The 12,320-nt window shown below is 43.3% G+C and overlaps 1 pseudogene; it reads left to right on the plus strand.

The window, feature by feature from the left end:
* Positions 1 to 322: 322 nt before the first annotated feature.
* On the plus strand, positions 323 to 1,385 carry LOC109735610 (uncharacterized; annotated as a pseudogene).
* Positions 1,386 to 12,320: the final 10,935 nt, after the last annotated feature.

Consider the following 12,320-nt stretch of genomic DNA (forward strand, 5'->3'; position numbering starts at 1 on the left):
GGCCGGCCCATATAGCCCGCCCCTTAAGCGAGTCGGAAGATGGACTCACTGAGGCGAAATGTAGGGGCGCCCGACAACCACAGGGTTTTACTCGATCCCTCAATCTGGCGACGCGCCGCCGCCCACCCCACGGCCACCTCCGCCGCCATTCTGCTCAGGCCAGCCGCCGCCTGTAGATCTGCTACATCTTCTTCAATCTTAACCGGCCCTCTGTGATTGAAAGCCATGCCATTTCCTTGGTTCCTCACCATGTATAGCTAGGTACGTCCAAATCCATGCAGCAGCAGCCGCTATTACTCGAACCGAGGAGACGATCGATTTGATGGCTTCTAAGTCGACGATTCGCCGGTTCGTGAACCTGATCGTGGACGACGGCATCCCCGGAGCCAGATCGCTGCGCCGCATCGACCTCACGCGCCACAAGCTGTTCAACACGACGGTGCCTGTGCTGCCCCTGGACGGAGACGCCGCGCCCGCAACTGCCGACGACCGCAAGACCAAGAATATGCGGATGATCAAGCTTCCCGCCGCAGACTTCAACTTCCAAGGCTCGGGTTCGAGCCTCTACTGGTGCATCCAATGCTTCCCGCTCGCCGGCCGCAAGGTGCTCTGCGTCGACCAGTGCGGCCGCACCTCGCTCTTCGACGCCGACACGAAGCAGGTGGACGACATCCGCTACCTTGACACGCCCAAGCGCATGCCCGTCTCCATCTTCGTCCCTGGCGCCGACGACCGTGTGACGAGAGCATCTACATGTTGGAGGGTCGTCCCGGTAGGGAAGACACAGTCACAGGAGGTGACGGAAACAGCTCAGCCATCAGTACGAGATCTTTGTGTACCGCAGGCAGACCCACCTTGACCTCCTCCAGCAGATCCTGGCAGCACCAGCTCCTCCCGCCGCCGCCGTTCGTCCGTGACCCCAAGGTGCTCGACCACGTGATCACCTCGCACGTGGTGCTCCGCGCGGCTCCAGCATCTGCATATCGGCCGGGGGTATAAACCTCCTTAGCCAGAAAACAGCCGAACGTTCGGGCACCTACTGCTTGGACACGGCCAAACACACCTGGACCCAAGTTGGCGACTGGACACTGCCGTTCGTAGGCAAGGTCCAGTATGTGCCGGAGCTCAAGCTTTGGTTTGGCATCTGCGCCGACGACTGGCAAATTGGTGCTGCTGACCTTTCCACCATGGACATGGGCATGGGCATGGACTCCCAGCAGCCACAGCTGGCAGGGGCTTGGAAGGAGCTGGAGCCACCTCCAGAATGGACGGAGATACAGTGTCCTCAGCTTGTCAACCTGGGCTCTGGAAGGTTCTGCGTCGCGAGGTTCTTCCTCCACTCTTGGACACATCCCCTGGGCTTCTTCTATAATCAATATTGTTAGGAATTAATTAGATATAGTTAATTATGGATAATCTCCACCTTGTAAACCGACAGGCGGTTAGCCTTTTCCAACCGTCGCGTCTCTTCTCGTTCCCTCCCGAATGGATATGTCCATTCGTTCGCGTCCCTTCAGGGATATATAATGTACAGAGATCATCGATGAAAGTGACAGAGATTCATTTGTCTTCCTTGTTTCATATCACGTTATCAGCGCGTGTCTTTCCGCTGAGAGAGAAAGGCCGGAGGTGCACGAGGAGGCGGCCTCACGACGATGGCTTCGGCACACCGCGGCGTTCCGTGCAGGAGAGCAGCGGTGGCGTCTCCCGGCGTTCGACTGCGGCGTCTGGCCTGACGCATCTCGCATGGAACGGCGGCGCCTGAAACGCACGGGTTCTCCTGGCTAGCGTCGCCATCATCGGCGGGAGGGAGCGACTAGCCCACACGGCCAACAGACGATTCCTCTACTAGCGGCGCCATGGCGTCGGCGGGAACACACAGCATCTGCGGCAGCGCGACACGACGAGACTGGCGAAAGGTGCGGCGTCGGCGATTCAGACTGCAGCGGCAGCGCGAGGGCGAGTCATGGCAGCGGCAACCGCACAGGATGAGCAGCCTTATCTCTTTGAATATTTTGCAATTCAGCTCTCGTCTTATATGCTAATCCCATATGAATCCATGGAACGTCCACAGCCCTGAGACTAGGCGTCTCAAATATGCTACAATCAGGTGGGCTAGGCCGGAAGGTCGCACGGGTAAAAGAAAAAGAAGATAGAGAAACAGACAACGTGGTGTTAAGCCACTGGTTTGGGTACTCGACTCGGTACCAATTTTTTTTTTCTGATTCTCTTTTCTATTTTTAGCTTTGAGCGATGCAATATTTGCACCTATGTGTTTTTTCTTTACAACTGTTTATGGTGCATTACTGTGTCGTAAAGCACATAAGTATATCAACATATTGATTCGGCAATTACGTAATTGCTATATGTTGATGATACTTGAAAATTTACTATCGAGTAAATTAATGGGCATGAAGATTTCATGCAGGATATGTTGAGCATATCCAGAATGAATTTGCTGAGTTTGCTTGAATCTCAGTTTCACCATAACCGCACATTCTCAGAGGGCTCCTATTATAGCTAATATAGCATAGTATGTTGCATTACCCTTCATCTCACATCTCACACCCTGATCTGTTGGGATCAATAGAGAGTGGTGGTTATACATGAAGGGTATGGCAAATGGACATTCGTCCGATTCCACGACTTTGAGTCTGTGGTAACATACAACTCTGATGGGCACCAAATCTACTCAAAGTTCGAGATTCTGCAATTGCGTAGTTTTAGATGCCAATCTCATCGAGGAAATGATCTCCACTTTCAATCCTTGTATGAGGATTTTGACCGAAGAATTCTGTCAATTGTGAAAGGAAGTGGAGACGTGATGGGAAGCAGAGTAAGAATGGAGCTAAAAAGAGCAAAAGTCATTTTAAGAACAATGACAAGGCTAGCAACTCTGAAGATTGCTATAGGCGTGGTTGTATGATTCACACTACAAGGAAACGTGATATTCCAACCATTTGGTGGATCAGTACATGCAACCAACTGCCAAGGGCAAAAGGCTCATGGGAACCTGTATTAAGCTTACTGGACATAATGGTTATTTCCCTATGGTTGAAAGTTTCCGAGATGTTCCTCAGAATGCAGGTAACCAGGAGCATGCTCGGCAAAAGGAAGGACCACTACTTAGTGTCGATGACATACTAGTGGACTTCGCCCCTAGTGACATATAATGCATGTATATCTATATGAGTTTATATGTATATTGAACTCTATAGAAACCTATGAAATAACCCAACTGAGAAGAAAATGTGTTAAGTGGAAATTGGGTCTACTAACACAATATTAAGGGAGATAAAGTATTATCATACTCTTGAGAAGAGTAATGAACGTGTCATGACAAGTTATGGTCGTGATATGGTAATTGTTGGTTCTGGTCAAACCACAATTACACTCCCTATAGGTACTATATGGTAATCATGGATGCATTCATGCATCAAGATTCTACTCGTACCTTGTTGAGTTTTAAGGATATCCGCAATGGTTTCTATGTTGAAACTCATATAATGAGTGAGGTTGGAAGCCTACTCATGACTCAACAAAAAGGATTTGAATGAAATCCTAGAGTAAATGCTTCTCTATATTGTGGATTGTATTATACATACATTAAATTAGATATGCATTGGCGTATAAGATAATTTTCTAGAATCTTGAGAAGTTCAAGATATGGCATGATTGCCTTGGTCATCCTGGTATTGGGAGGATGAGAAAATTATTGATGGTTCAATTGGACACAATCTAACGGTGTGAATTTTCCAAATTCATTGAATTATGTATGCACAATGTGTGCAAACTAGGAAACCGATCGCAAGGCCATCTTATCTCATGAAAGAGGATGGGCCACTGGATTTCCTTGGATAGGAGATATATATGTGATCCAATTCAACCGTTATATGGCATATTCACATATTTTATAGTGCTTTTGGATGCATCGGTGAGATGGTCCAATGTGTGTCTTATTATAAGGGACCATGCTTTTACATAGTTGATTGATCAGATCATTAATTTGAGAGCAAATCAATCCTAGCACGGGACAAAATCCATCAGAATGGATAATGCTGCGAAATTTAGTTCATGAGCATTTGATGATTACTGCCTAGACTGAGGCATAACTATGTAGCATATTGGTACTTTGTGTACATACCCAAAATGATCTTGCGGAATCACTTATCAAGAGGATTAAGTTGATAGCAAGATAGCTCCTATTGAATTGTAATCTCCCAACATTTAGTTGGGGACATGCAGTTTGACATAATGCATAGTTCATACAAATTCGACCAACTGCATATTATATAGTCTCCCCTTGCAGTTAGTACGTGGAAATTAGCAAGTATTTCCCATCTGCGATAATTCGGTTGCATTGGATACGCACCGATTTCACCACCGCAACGTACATATATGGGCCCTCATAGATAAATGGGGATCTATGTGAGGTACAATTCTCCGTTAATCGTAAAGTACCTAAAGTCTCTTAAATGAGACTTGTTTATGGCCCGGTACGCTGTTTGTATTTTGATGAGGGCATTTTTCCGGCATTAGGGGGAGATAAGAACCACATTGAATGCCGGGAAATAGAATGAAATGTTAATAGACATCTAGTCCTTGGTCCACGTATGAATGAATCTGAACTAGAGGTTCAGAAGTTTCTAAATTTGCAAAGTATCGCAAATAATCTGCCAATTGCATTTACTAAGTATATAGGTGTCACAAAGTAAAATGTTCCCATAGTGAATGTGTCAAAGAGAGTGGATGTGACCCATAGGTCCACTCGGCCACCGATGAGGGGGAGGAATCTAGACACATAGGACAATAATTTAAAAAAGTGTTCCGAGGGGAATGAGAAATCCTCAAACAGTAAATGCAGGTCAACTTCATGTTGACGTTTCAACCTAGGGTTGAAGGACACCTAAAGGATGTTGGACACATCCGGGACCTAACACGAGTGTGCACACAAATATTGGTGTTGGGACATCGGAAGACCTTGACTCAACTGTTGTGGGAAATCAAGAAGAGTCAAAAAGGTATTGATGAAATCTCCACTATGTTTATGGATTCAGGAGAATCATATAATATAAAGACTACATTATGTCGACATTTATTTCTTCTCAAGAATTGCAAAAGACCTTGAATTGGATCTAGAACTTAAGTCCATGCATGGCTGAGTGTCTTGGACACTCTGGTGGATCCAAAGGAAGGCAACAATTGAGGAGGCGCTCGCTCTCAAGAAGAGGGGATATTGACCTGATCAGTAATATCCACTCCTCTCAATGTGTTGCTTGGAGGAGCACAGTTGGTTTTGTTCATGAGAAATGAAAACCAAGAGGCGGTGAGACATGAAGCGAGGCTTGTAGCACAGGGGTTCACGCAGAGACCTGTCATCATTTATGATGATTCATGTTCTCCTGTTATGAGTGGATTAACGTTCCGATATTTCATATCACTGGCAGTGAATAATGAATTTGTATATCCAACTGATGGATGTTGTGACTGAATAACTATATGAGTCACTTGATTCAGATATCTCTATGATAATTCCGAAGGAATGGAAATTCTGAATTGAATCGCAACATGTGTTGTGTAAAGCTTCAGAAGTCATTATGGCTTGAAGTAGTCGGCAATGATGTGGTAGAACCGACTGAGTGAGTTCCTTTATTAAAAAGGTTACTCAAACATTGATGATTGTTCATGTATGTTCATCAAGAAATCCAAAGAGGGATTTTGTACAATTTCTGTGTATGTTGATGATCTAGTATCATTGGAGCTACACAAGAGATACATGATACAATCATATCATCTTAAGACGGAGTGTAAGATGCAAGATTTGTTGAAACCAAACATTGCTTGAGTTTCGAAATTGAGCGTATTCCTTCGGGAATACTTGTTCATCAGTCCACATTTATCCAAAAGATTGTTAAAAGTTCAACATGGATAAGTCATATCCATTAAAGAACTATGGTTTTGAGACCTCTGGATTACTAGAGATAAGGACCCATTAAGGCCTAATGGCAGTGATGAAGAGATATTTGGACTTGAGTTTCCATATCGCGGTGCAATGAGAGCACAGGTGTATCTAGTAAACTGCACCAGGCCTGGTATTTCATTAGCAGTAAATTTATTAGCTAGATACAATGCATCACTGATTAAAAGGCGTTGGGTTGGTGTGAAGAATATTTTTAGATATCTTTTGGACACTGTAGATCTTGGTTTGTTCTATGAGAAAAAAAATCAAGATATGACCATGGTTGGATATTGTGATGCTGGGTATATATTAGATCCCCATAATCCTAGATCATGGACTGGTTTTTGTCTCCTCGAATGAAGGTGTGACCTTCTCTAGGAAGTCGAGAAGACATATTTTAGTGCTGCATCCACTAGTCATTCTGAAATCGCTGATTTGTATGAAGCATCACATGAATGTATGTGACTTCACGGAATGATGAACTTTGTTGAAAGTTCAAGTGGGATTGGTTGGTAGGAACCACCCACCATTATCTATGAAGATAATTTTTGTTTGTTTGTATTATGCAGATGCAGACAGGTTATAAAGAGAAACACTAGAATGTGTATGGCTCTAAAAGTATTTTATTCCCCATGAGTTGAAGAAAGGTGGGAAATGAATATCTTGCAAATGAAGTCATGCGATAATTTTTGTGATTTATTCACAAAGTTTTTACCAAGTTCTTCATTCCAGAAATAAGATTAATGGAATTGGTATGAGGTGACTTTATTATTTGCAAGGTTCAGGGGGAGTGCACTCCTGAACGATAACCTGTTCGAGATCTTCGGATCTTTTGTATTGCACTCTTTTCCTTTATGACTTTTTCCTAAATAGTTTCTCATGAAAGTTTTTTAATGAGGCAATAGTAATACAAATAGTAAGATATGTCGGTTTCTCCTTATTTTCCCATGGGGTTTTTGTAAGGAGTTTTCCATGGCATATTATGTATATCTCCTCATATTTTTCCCACGGGGTTTTTGGAGGAGCACTTCAAGATGATGACTCTACATAATCAAGGCGAAGATTAGGGGGAGTGTTAGGAAGTAATTAGATATAGTTAATTATGGATAATCTCCACCTTGTAAACCGACAGGCGGTTAGCCTTTTCCAACTGTCGCGTCTCTCCTCGTTCCCTCCTGAATGGATATGTCCATTCGTTCGCGTCCCTTCAGGGATATATAATGTACAGAGATCATCAATGAAAGTGACAGAGATTCATTTGTCTTTCTTGTTTCATATCAAATATGATCCAACTGTGGATGAATATTTCACCGTCTTGACTGGTATGGATCTGGTGCCAAGCGTCGTCCATGGCGCCGATGATGTTAAGACTGCCAGTGCCGCATGTAGCAATGGCGGCAATAGGAAACCGCAACTTCAAATGATCAAGCACAATTCAAGATGCCACATGTCTTACGACGCTGACGGTATGATTAACCTACTGTTCTGAACAATCTTGGTTCAATGTTTCCAGAACCTCTTGGAGTCTTGGATACTGTATTCGGTCTGTGTGAGAGACAACTCCGCGCGCATCTCTTTGGATACTGTACTAGCAAGTGTATCACCATTTTGCTCAGGAGACATTGGCAAAGCAGCTCACTGAACTAAAACCACGACACTTATTATGGATCGGAGGGAGTAGATGATATCCAAAACCCTTGTGCAGTCCTTTGTTGCCAGCCATAGGTTTTGTCAGCGATGGTGTGCAATAGCCAATAGCCAAGCTTCAGGATGCCATGTGTAACCTAAGTTATTATATACTACCTATAACTTTGTACTAAATCAGCGACACTTATTTTGGGACGGAGCAAGTACTACTTCCTCCATTCCATAATTATTGGCGTGGTTTTAGTTCAAATTTCAAATAAATCTGTGACAATAATTATGAAATGGAGGGATTACAGTTGAGTTCAGTTGCTATTCCAAATACTTGTGTTATCTTCTTTCTATTGACCTTCCTAGATTAAACATGGCGAACGAGTGATCGCTTCGTCCGCAATGCCCATCCTGCCCAGCAACAACAGCACTGGAAGCCCGCCACCACGAAGCCCATAATGAAATCGAGGGAAACTAGTGACAAGCCCGAGTTCTTTCAGACTTTGGCTCGCAACCTCCAGGTTCCAGCCATCTTCGCAGACAGATTGCAGGCCACGACAAGACAGTTGGGCATAGTGATCATTGCAAACCCTGCTGCGTAACACCGTCAAGCTCTAGGAAAACATAAGCGAGTCGCGGCTCCACCTCCCGACACACTATCCTACTACATTCAGTAAAAATTAACCACACAAAATCGTATCCAATCAATGCAAACAGAAGTCTTGGAAGATCTGGTTCTCAGATAAGGAGTTAATCTTTGTGGAGGAAACAATTCCATTTTTGTGGTTGTGAATTGTGAGGATAGTACAAAAACTAGAACCCAGTGAATTTGTATATTCAGGGCAAGAAACGCGTGCTCATCATGTTCTGGAGGACAAGAGTAAACCGTTCACTGCTAATGAATCCATGATTATATTGTACCACAGTTGAGATCTGCTTATGGAATAGAAATTTAATGTGTCGATGAGGTGCTAAACAAACAGTAGGCCAACATATTGCAGACGACTCATGTTTAAACAAGCAAAACAGAAAGGGGGACACGACATGTAAGGGGTGGAGACATCTCTTTATTCATATGATAGATGTAGTACAAAGTTAAGTACCCAGACATATCCTTTAAGAACGTCCATGCCACATGAGAAACGCGATGCCACTCGCTATGCGGGCCAAAGCTTGATTTTCTGAGTTCTCTTCCTGCATGGGATTCTTCTCGGCTCCCTCAAACAATGCAATATCACAATCTAGGGGCGTATATGAGGCCTTATATAACTTTTCGTATATCAGTTCAGCATCTCGTCCTTTGTGCAAGTCATCAACGGCAGCCACTATCAAATCAACCATATACTTATAATAACCGATGCAAGCGTTGAGCTCCAACACTAAGTCGCCCATCATATGCAACGTGGACGTCACGTTGTGAACGGTTAGGTTGGCAGTGGCGACGGCCAGCCCACGCGTATCTATGGCGGAGGCACCTGTTGGTTCGGCTGAGAGCACGCCAACACAATAGTGGTAGGACATGTCAGGAATCTTGGAGCATGTTGTGTTGATGACAGACGAGGTGCTGGCTATGAGGCCCGGGAGCATGGCTAGGGTGAGGAAGAAGAGCATGGTAAGAGTCTGCATTTGTTAATTTGTTTGCAAGTACAGCATACAAAGCTTTTTGCGAGGATTGATCACTGCACTCCGCAAGTCTAATTTAAGCACCGAACCGAGCACTAAAAAGGAAAGAGAATCATGCATTAAATGTAAATATATCCAAATAAATACTCCCCAGCTGGCTCTTTACACCACGGGCATTTATGAACATAACTTAAAAGAAAATATTGATATTATGAATACAGATACTACTAGTAGTATATCGTATCTTTGGTTAATCAACATGCAGTGATGGCCCTGATTTATTTGGATATCTTTACATTTAATGCATGATTCTCTTTCCTTTTTAGTCTATTAAACAAAAGGCTTATCGTATCTTTGGTCTATTAATGACCGACAGTAAGACACGTGACACAACAAAGTAATACTTAGCCATAGGATTTAAGATGTCATATTGTCATAAGCCTTTTGTTTATGCAGAAGGAAGTAGTGAAACAATAAGCCCGAGTGCTGATTAGATCGTTACAAGAGGAGAGATGTGGCAGAACATAGTTGCAATATAAAAAATAGAGGGACATGAGCTGAAAGCTGAATTATTTTGCTGGCAGATCACGATCGGGAAGAAATGTTCTTAAAGAAACTAATGAAAATGCACTTTGTACTAAATCAGCGACACTTACTTGGGGATGGAGGTAGTACTACTTCCTCCATTCCATAATTATTGGCGTGGTTTTAGTTCAAATTTCAAATAAAACTGCGACAATAATTATGGAACGGAGGGATTACAGTTCAGTTCAGTTGCTATTCCAAATACTTGGTGTTATCTTCTTTCTATTGACCTTCCTAGATTAAACATTCACTTTCAGGTATGAAAATGGTCTTCTTAACTTCTACTATCTACCACCTAGAGAATGGCATAGTAAACAGAGGACGACATTCAGGTCATAATTAGTTTTTTTATACGAGGCTTGATGACTTGGCAATGTTAGAAAGTGTGTTCTCTTGTGCTTTCTCAGAAATAAACATGCATTCATTGTTTAATCTCATCTCCGAGCTCCAAATGCAATTCTCCCTGTTTTCCGTAGGACTTGCTTGTTTGCAAGGGTAGACCTAGTTAGTTTATGCTTGTCACCTGAGATGCAGCTGTTGAGGCAAGATTTGTCAGGCACAAATGGTAACGTCTGGTAAGCTGCTTTGAGATATTTTCCCTCTGTGACACAATACACAACAATTCTTTTGCTGTAGAGGTTTTGACTTTTGACTGAATAAAAGTGGTATACATTCTTCTCTTCATGCCTAATGCTGCTAAAAGGGTTCGTTCTTTGTTGTCGAAGGTGATGGCACAATATTGAGCACTCTAAAGCATTGGAGTCATTCAATGTTGTCGAAGGTGATTGCACAATCATCACTTGTGCTACTCTGTTTGAATTTCCCGAGGAAAAAATCAGGGGGAAGCGGTTGCATATTGCTGTATCTGAAGTCTTGCTCTAGTACTGACAGTCGCCTTCATTGGCTTGGCCGCTTGGGTTTGGTGTGCTGTCTTGGACGCTTTGGACTATTATTAGGAATAAACTAGTTATTGAACACACCATCTTGCGGCGACTATCTGATGCAATTTACAACTTCTGTGGTTTTTTGCAGAAGTGGAAGATTCTTAGCAGACTGCATGAGCGTATTAACGCAGAGGAGTTGGCGTCCAGGCTTCACATCTTGGCACATCGTCTGTCTCCTCCTCCCTCGGAGCCTGATTAGTTGTGGTATTTTCTTAGTTCTGTTTGGGCATGATGTTGAGCTGCTGCCCCAGCACGTACCTCCTTTTATTTTCCTTTCCTTTTCCTTCTGGCTAGACTTTGAGACATTTGTACGGATTAATGCTTGTGTGGTGGGCACAATGAAGCCTCAAGTTTTTCTATAAAGCGAGGCAAGAGACTTTCTCGGTAGAATGCCAAAGGACCAACAAGCAGGAGCCATATCTGCATTTTAAGCAGATTCTTTTAGCCATATTTTTCGGACCTTAAACCATTGCAAATGCAATGGACACAATGAAGCCTCAAGTTTTTCTTGCCTAGTTGTCCATGAACAAATAAGTTGCAGTGGGTTAAGTCAGGTAAATTAGTACACCGTCAAAGGTCACTCTGGTGTCATCGCATATTGTTAAGAGCATTTTGCTAACTGTAGAACATCATTGGTGATATTTGATTACATGGTAGCTCTGCGCCCGATAGGTCCAACTTCGTTATCTTTGTTGCAGTACCCCGCTATTCCTGCTGCTATAGTTCAAGACCTTGTCGCTGAAACTGGTAAAATGAAACCGCTTTGACGCCTCTTTCATTTTAGTTTTAGGTGATGCTTTCTTTGGTGCTGTGGTTCGTTATCATCTCGCCGCTGTGATTAATTTAACTTGTTCTCTGAATGTGCTGGCTGTGAAGAGCTCGCCTCCGTCTCTGTGGCCTTCTTATTTGCATTGAGCATGATCTTGTCGGAATCCTTCATCCTTGTGTGGTTGAAGGTGACAACTCTGCTGTTATTCAGGCCCCTTCCAAGGAAAGATCCAAGCTCTTCTTCCTGTGTAGAGATATCGACAGAGTTCTGCAATCCTTCTCGGATTGCTGAGTTTCTAGGGTCAAAGAAAGACTAATCAAAAATATATGGCTGTTTGTATCACACTCTGCAGAGGACGGGGATAATTCCCCTTTTTCGAAAAAAAGACCACCGATGAATTAGCTGTGTTCTCTCCGTCACAGAATGTGTTTGGCACCTGGGTTGCTGAGATTCAGAGCAGGTGCATATACCATGTAACTACCGATTGTAATCTTGCTGGTTGATCAATGGAAGTCTCTCTTACACTAAAAATTGAGAAACACAAACATTTGTTGTTATAACCTATATAAACTGGGAGAGGGTTTCTCTGACATTACTCAGAACAAACATATCATAAATAAGGGTGAAATTGGTTAGGATATTTTTGACCGAAATTGTTGTTAAAGTCGAATCGTAAATAAGTATCTGTAAATTTGAGCTAGTTTGGGTTGTTGCTAAATGCGATGTTGTTCTCGTGGTGTGGATCAGTTTCGGTGAGTGCCTGATCGGTTCTTGTCTTGCTGGCCTGAATGTATTTGGACTGCAA

This window comes from Aegilops tauschii, chromosome 5, assembly GCF_002575655.3.
Source record: "Aegilops tauschii subsp. strangulata cultivar AL8/78 chromosome 5, Aet v6.0, whole genome shotgun sequence".
Taxonomy (NCBI): Eukaryota; Viridiplantae; Streptophyta; class Magnoliopsida; order Poales; family Poaceae; genus Aegilops; species Aegilops tauschii.